The following is an 8,732-nucleotide window of genomic DNA, read 5'->3' as shown; positions in this document are numbered from 1 at the left end:
CGATTTACCGTTCGGAGGGCGGGGGAGAGGTTTTACGCCGAGTACTTCGATTTTCTCTTCAATAATACATTGGCATGTTATCTTGTGTTTGCATTCTTCTTCCCTACTCTTTTACATTTCATTTTACTGTCGTGTTTTAATGACTATGGGTTAGAGTAGTTTATATTGTTTATCCGCTCGCATTTACTCTATTTCACACTTAGTATAAATTAGAGTAAAATCAATCAAGATGTAATTTATAATTTGAGGGTATAAACAACTCTTGTGTTTTAACACATTTTCGAGCTTTCAATTTGTATCAGAGCGGGTACATTTTTTTTGGTTTCACTACCTAAGTGTGATCCTTGACCCCTTTGTAATGGATCGATCTTAATCGCTCAATGCTCCACCATTCTTTGATGGGAGCAGCTATGCATTTTGGAAAGTTCGTATGAGGGCATTCCTGTCTGCTATAGATGAGTCGGTTTGGGATTTTGTTGAGAATGGGTATGTCAAACCCATGACACCTAAGTCCTAATAGGACAAGGCAACTCTTGCTTTGGAAAATGCAAATAGCAAAGCTATTAACGTTATATTCTATGGTGTGTCTACTGATGAATTTCATAAGATATCACACATGGAGATTACCAAGGAAGTTTGGATGATTCTTGAGACTACCTATGAGGGTACGAAGAAAGTTAAGGACTCAAAGCTCTAGATGCTTACCACCAGATTTGAAGAGCTCAAGATGGGTGACGATGAGTCATTTGATTCGTTCTATGGCAAGCTCAATGAAATCGTAATTGTTAAGCTCAATCTCAAAGAGAAGATTGAGGATGCCAAAGTGATGAGAAAGATTTTGAGGTCCTTATCCAAGAACTCATTAGATCTTTCTAAACATATGAGCTTGGACTGCCTTCCCACAAGTCGAGCAAATCACTTGCTCTCAAAACCATCATCGAGAGAATGGATGAATCCTCTAAAGAAGATGATGTGGAGAAGGAGGTAGCATTCCTTGCAAAGAACTTTCGCAAATTTTTGAAGATGAAAAATAGTGGAAAGTCGTTCAGCAAAGGAAAGTTTTCATCCCCCAAAGGTGACAAAAAGGAGTTCAAGAAGAGAGATGGGAAGGATTCTCAATCCCCTCAAGGAATCTTGTGCTACGAATGAAATGGTCATGGACATCTCAAGAAGGAGTGTCCTAACTATTTGAAAGGGAAGGGTAAAGTGTTTGCCACTACCTTTAGCGATTCTTAAAGCTCAGATTCAGATAAAGAAGGAGAATGTGATAGTGAAGGAAATTGTAAGGCTTTTATGGCCATTGCCTCCGTTGATTCAAAGGATGATTTGACCAATTTGGTTGATGAATTTGGTAATCTTTTTGAAGATGAGGAAGTTGAAGAATCGTAAGATGAAGACGTATGCCAAAATGAAGGCAAGAACAACCTTCAAGAAGCATATGATTCTCTATTGGAAGATTGTGGCAAATATGCCAAAGTTGCGAACCTTGCTGTGAAAAAGATGAAAAAGGTTGAAGAAGAACATAGGTGTATACTTGTGCAATTCAAAGAAGCAAAGTGTGAAGTAGAAGGACTCAAGGAAGAGCTGGTTGAAGCTTACTCTAAGATCAAATTTCTTGAACTTGAAATTATCCAAGCTAATGTCAAGGTTGAGCACATCTCCACCAAGAAACTTGACAACATACTGTCCTCTAAAAAATCTTCACATGATAAGACCAGATTGGGCTATACTGGAGAAGGAAGTTCTAGCAGCGAACCCAAGAAAGAAGTAAGGTTCGTATCAACTAAGAATGACGAGAAACTCAAAGAAGTGAAGCCTGAGATCGAGACCCCTACTACTGTAAAAAGAACCATTGGTGCAAAACCAAAGGAAAAAGGGAAGTCATTATCCAAAAATCAAAGGGGACCTTAAGTGAAGCATGTGTGTCATTATTGTGTCATACAAGGGCACATAAGGTTGAATTGTTTCAAGTTTCATGCACTCAAGAAGGTTGACTCTATGCGTGGCCAAGAAAGTTCAAAGAAAAGACCAAAGAGAGCACAAACTAAGGGAGATAATGAGGGACATCTCATTGGAGACGTTATGGAAATGTTGAAGAACATATCACTATGCCTTGCTAGCTTCACTCCGAGGTTTGAAAGTTATGTTGGTTGTACCCTACCATCTAAGGCTCTTTCCCAAAACACTTGTAAAGAATGGGTGAAGAAGGGTACTTATGCATGATCACTTCCCATGTCCATGCATTAATTCTTCCGATGTTTAGGGTCATAGGTTCATGCATCATGACATACATAATCCTCCTGTGTTATTGCTTCCAGTTTATAGCATGTTTCTTTTTCAAGTTTTGCTATGTATTTTTTCTGTTGATCTTACTTTACATGTTTTTCTTTTTGAGTCTGTTGAAAAATTCAAAAACTCATAAAAATTGAAAAATCTTCAAAAGGTTTGATTGCTTGTGCTGTGTATATCATATGTGAGTTTAGCTTAGTATTTTCGTACTAATGGCATAGTGCATTTAAGGGCTTAGCTTGTTATGTATGCACATCTATCTTTATAGAAAAAAAAATCTTGAAATCTATATAAAATTCAAATTAAAAATTATTCTGTATGCATCCTCAACTCAATTGAATTATCTTTGACAGAGGATTTATCTTATTAGTTATGAAATAACATTACACCACAAAAAAACGCCGGATATAGCCACATTTTTTTAGCCATATTTACAAAAAATTACATTAAAAAAATAAACAAATTCTTAGGTGCAGATTAGACTTAAGGGGTTGATGGGAATTTTCGTTCGAGCACTAAGATTATGAAGCTCGGGTTTGGGATTCGGGTTCAAGTTCGGGTGTAGGTGTGGTGCAGTGACACGACAATTTTTTGAAAAGTAAGTTATGAGCGTGGTAGGATACGTTTATTAATTAATTATTAAAAATATTTTTATTTTTATTTTCTATATATTGCTAAGCATTTTTTCATATAATGATAAATATATATCAATTTAAAAGTAATAGTAAATAATAAAGTGAATACACATTACTAAATATTAGTATTATTATTTGCTATTATAAAGTCAAGTAAATTAATGAGTTTAATATATTTTAAAAAAAAATGAGTAATTATTCCACATTATTTAAGAGAGTGTGTTGTGTGTAGTATAAATTGTCTCACCCTCCCTTAAAAGTTACCATGGCTTTTGAGTAGAGTTGTGGTGTACGTTTATGTTAAAATTCCTTTCTCTCTCCCTTGTGTATGTGTTTGTTTCTCAAAAAAAAAAAAAAAAAAATTCATAATAAAGGAGATTACAAGGTCTTTTTGAAAAAAAAAAAAAAAATCATTAATGGCATTTTTGTAAATAAAGTTAACATTTCAAGTAATTAGAAACTAGAGCTCGTTTGGTAGAAGAATTTGAGTAATATTATTTAGATGTTTTTGATATACATGTGAGTAAAAAAATGTATAATATTGTTTAAAATATAAAAAGAAAAGTTAGAACTAAGTTACCAAACACTCCCTTGGAAACTTCTTGAAATACTTTTCCCAATACCCAAACCCATCCACGTGAACCACTCAACTACATCCACTCTTTCTCACATAGCCAATCCATCATTCTCTCTATTTTTCTTTTTCTTTTTCTTTTCTTCGTCGCTATGCTGCCTTTGTATTGTGGAAAGGCAGTAGCTTCAAACTTCAAGTGCGTTTCAGGCGTTTGTTTTTGTCTTGTTCTTATTTTTCCTTTTATTTTACTCTCTTCTTCCTCTGGTGCGTTTCAGGGTTTAAAAAAAACTTTTAGAAAGACCGATTCAGCTGCGTCCACAGCCGCATGGCACGTATGTGCGTATCCGACTCGGGTGCACCAGAACAATCAGCTCACCCATTAGTCTAAGAATTGGGCTTTGCTCAGCAACTCCACTTCTATTCTTGGCTTATCATAAATATAAAATTATTCTGGCTAATTGAGTAATTGTAGATGTTTGGGGATTTTCAAGCTTCTGTTGACTCTTTCTCGTATGCCTAGTAAACAATGTAAATACAATTAAAAAGTGGGTATAATCTATAAAATCAAATAAAAAATAATTCTTAGGATGATTCACTAATTTGGAATAAATCCATGGAGTAGGGTAATTTATTGTTCATTAATTTGAATCAAGTGATGACCAATATGTTAATTAGGTTAATGTGACAAAAATTATATATATAACAAGTGATAAAAGAACCAAACCCTGCATATAATCCATATTCAATGGATGAGTCTTTCCCTAAGCCAACCAAAGCCATCATTGGTTCACTCAAATAAATTTGGTTTGCATGGTTAAACTCATGAGACATCGTAAACTTGCTACATCAATTCAATGGTTTGAATTCTTTTTCTTCCTTGATTGACAAGCAGCATGACAAAGTGTGTGTCACTACTTATCATTATATCATGGATTAAGTAGTGGCATGGGAATTTTCATAGAAATAGCCCCTCACCATGCAAAGGTGAGACAAACGTGGTGTACATGGAAAAACCATCCTCCCTTTTCTGTTTTGATTGTCGGTTCACAAGTCCGTTCATTGATATTCATAAACAAAATCTAATCTATTAGTTGTAATTTTGCTTGTGCTTAATAATTTATTGCTGATCATTCTTAAAAATAAATAAACACATACATACAATCTATTAGTATCACTTACTAACAAAAACTTGAACTAAAAAAACAATGAAAATAATGACCTTTTTTCTTAAGATCAGCTTATGACTAAATGAAAGTTTTACACCCATGTGATAAACTTCCCAACCAAACTTGAATGTTAAACTTAACACATATCTAGAGACTAAACAAAATAAACATTTGGAACAACATATATGGGGTTTTTTTTTCTTGCAACTAAAATCAAAGTCATGTCATATATAGAAATGACTCCAGCTGGTCAGCAGCTAATTATGCTTGTTACAATTCCCATTATTTGGTGGACTTGGGATGTGGGTGCAAGCATTAGAAGCTGAAGGTGGAACCGGAGTATTCGAAAATGACACCATTGTTGCACCATATTTTGGCTTTGTAACATTACTGACACCCAATGGCCTCATGGCCTCATGAGGCTTAGCTAGGAAAATCAAAGACAAAAGCATAAGGACTGTGACAATGCTGAAAAGGTTTTTCCTCCAAAAGAACATTGTTCAATATTGATAAAGAAAGAAAATGAATGGAATTGTAACAGCAAATTAAGTTAAGAGGCTTGGTTTGTAAGGAATTTAAAACATGATGGGCGATATTTATTTATACATATTTGGTGAAGTTATTAAGAAGGATGAAGGGAAATTGTTGCACAATTTCTAGGAAGAGGACCTTTTGAAAGCATCTACAAAACACGGATAGCTATTTTATGAGATGCTCACGCCAAAATTCATACATATTTTTGGTCCTCCACCTTCTTCTACCAATGCAATTGTAATTCTGAAGGGTTCGTGCTTTTAATCAGCTACCTTTTTACCCCAATTTAACATGAGTAATTAACAAAAAGTCGTAAAATAATTTCATAATGTGATTTCAATGAAACTGTTTAAATATATTAAGATATAATAAATGTGTAAAACATGATAACGTAGACTAGTTACGGATTTCGTCGCTAATTATTTGCTTCTAAGCTAATTTTTTGTTTTTTATTTGTAAGTTAGTTTTTTGCTTTTTTCTTTTATATATAACTTCTTAAAACTTCAATTTTTTTAAGTATATTTTAACATACTTTTAGCCAAAATTTTTTAGCAAAATACTAAATAAACTGTTCACAAACAAAAAAGGTTATAATATATATGTACTAAACATATACATATACACATATAAGTCAAACATATATATTAAAATTCACACTTTAGAATAATATCGTCCTTTGACACTTTATGCTGACATTTTCTTATTATGATATTACTAAAGCTTGTTTCAACTAATTTGGTGGCAATATTATGAGAAACAAATTTATCCATTTTTGGTACTGAATCACGTCGTTGAGAAAGAAAGAAAAAAAAAAGTAATTACAAGTCCATTATTTCCTATATTTTTCTTGCCATTGACATAGTAATTTCTTATTTTCTTTACCTTCTCAATCACCCTTACGATGTATTTGAGCATCAAGTCAAACCAAATTAAAGTATATCTTCCAAAAAGAAAATCAGAGGAAGTAAGCCTGAGTTTTGGATTACGTGTTTGACATTTTACAAAATTAATTGCATGCCAACGTCACACAAATTCTTTGTAAGTCATGCCAAAACAAATCCCAGGAAGACCGCAAACGCACAAATCAACATTTTCAGCTTTGAGGTCCACTACTTTATTTGCGGGACACCTGTTGGAAGCCTACTGGGCTTGTTTACATCTTCCAAATCATAGCACACTTTGTGCTTAGTCACCACAAAAGGAAAAACATTGGGTTGTGCTGAAATTCAAATAGCTTTATCGTAATCTAATAACAAACCTAGATATAAAAGAGGAGGAATGTTACATCTATAATATATTCACATTAATTTCACAAAAATCTTAAATAATAAGTTGTTATTGATAGATAAAAAAATAATGTCATTCATAAGCTCGATTTAAAATTTGTAACATCTTGTTACTTAAGATTTGCTGTCAAAATATTATGGATGTAACCTTACTCATAAAATAAAAATTAAAAAACATAAGTATCACCTCCTTTACCGTGTTAAAGAGAGTTTTCTTCGAAAAGAACATTTTTTTTAAATCAAGAAATTAGGATGTATATTTCAAGTTTCTTTCTACGAATGGGTATAGTTTGGATTTTAGGGCTTGTAGAAAAAATGAGTAAATAATGCATTATAATATAGCTTAAAATTTGCAGCTGCGTATCAAAAAGAAAAAAAAAAAAATTGTGTATGCTGGAAGAATGAAATTGCTGAGAAGATTCAAGGAAGATGTAGTGAAAGAACAAAATATTACTTAATTAAGTTTTATTAAAAATATATACAAATAATTGCAAATTATATTAATATAATAGGAGCTTTTCCTTTATATGTTTTGCGTCGAAGTTAATAAGTTACTTGTCATGTTCACATTGATGACATATTATATATATATATATATATATATATTTTGTAGACACTTAAAAATAGTTCACAATTAATGATTTTATTCAATTCATATTCTATTTGGTATACATGTAATACCATTTAAATATAATTATCAGCTAAATATAGCAAGCATTCATACCTAGTATGTAAATTTCTATCTGATGGATCTTTCGGAATCATTGGCTTCATCTTCAAGTAAGATGTAATGAAAAAGCACTGATGAGATAGTTCTCAATATGCCAAAACATAAGGCTTCCTCAATTTCAAAAGTAAAGACCATTTCTTCCTTTCTTGGAAATTGTTATCCAATTAACATAAGTCCCAAAAGCTCAAAAAGTGTTACTCATGAAGTAATGATGAGTACAATTTTCTTGTAATATATCATATGGAAGTTGTTTTGAGATAACTCGACCTCATTTTCCTTAGTTTAAATGGGAGCCACGTGAACTTAGAAGAAGCTAATTGGTGCAAATTGATTAAAAAAGAATAAAATATTTTAATATTTTATGTTGTTTTCTTTTTTCTAGTTGAATTAGGATTTTAATTGTTTTTCTTTTCTTAGTTAAATTATTTTTCCTTTTTCAAGTAGAAGTAGGTTTATTATTTCTTTTCCTAAAAGGAGTAGAAGAAATTCTATTTTTTTAAATACTCTTTATAGAGGGGTTGATTATTAATGTTATGTGTTGATTAATAAAAGTTTGTTAGAGATGTTTTCTCTATTATTTTGCCTGCTAGCCTAGTGTTCTAGTAGAATTTAGGTTTCGTAGAAGAATTGTAGTAATTGTGTGTTACAGATTCTGCTTCTACACGCTCACGCTGCATCACTATTTAAGGCATTACATGTCAAAGTAAAGTTGAAGAAAAATACGACAAATATATTCTTGGATAGAAATTAACGTCTATACTGCAAGTTCCTGATACAATGGCCTACATGGGATGCGTTGGAAATAAAAGGTTGGCAAGCCAAGGAAATTGACCTGAAAAGAAGTAATTAAGCTTGTTTTGAATAAGATTTTAAATTTTATGTAATTGATTTTTCACAGTAGTTAATGTACATTTCATGCATACCTACAAATTTCATAATTTTATGTACAATATTATATATATTTTTGATCGATATCTATATTTAAAATGTGAAACAGGTAATGTATATGAATTATATATATATATATATATATATATATATGTAATATTAGTAAGTTTGTGAAAATCAATTTCCACAATTTTCATATATAGCACCATTCGTTAAATGAGAATAGAGTAATTTTCTGAAATAGCCTTGTCAATGTTCCCATGCAAAGTTGGGACAAAAAGGGACTTCTTTATGTAGAAATTTTTCTTCTTCCCTTTTAGTCTTCAACGACAATAATTGTCTAATAGCCACTCTTTTCCTTTATTGACATATTCTAGTGGAATTATTAAGTCAAATAATAGCTTCTTTTGGTGTTCACAACAAAGAAGCACTACAAAAAAAAGGTTCTATGGTCATGTTTTTAAAACATAGCTATATGTCAAAAAAACATGGCTATAGCCTATAACTGCGTTTTTTTTAGGCCGCGTTTTATAATGTGGCCTAAAACCTGTGACTATAGGACTAACGGGCCTATGGCCACACTTTTTCAAACGTGGCCCAAGACCAGGTCCTATAGCCTCGTTTAAAACG

The sequence above is a fragment of the Quercus lobata genome, chromosome 11 (genome assembly GCF_001633185.2).
Source record: "Quercus lobata isolate SW786 chromosome 11, ValleyOak3.0 Primary Assembly, whole genome shotgun sequence".
Taxonomy (NCBI): domain Eukaryota; kingdom Viridiplantae; phylum Streptophyta; class Magnoliopsida; order Fagales; family Fagaceae; genus Quercus; species Quercus lobata.
Note: the sequence above shows the minus strand (reverse complement) of the source record.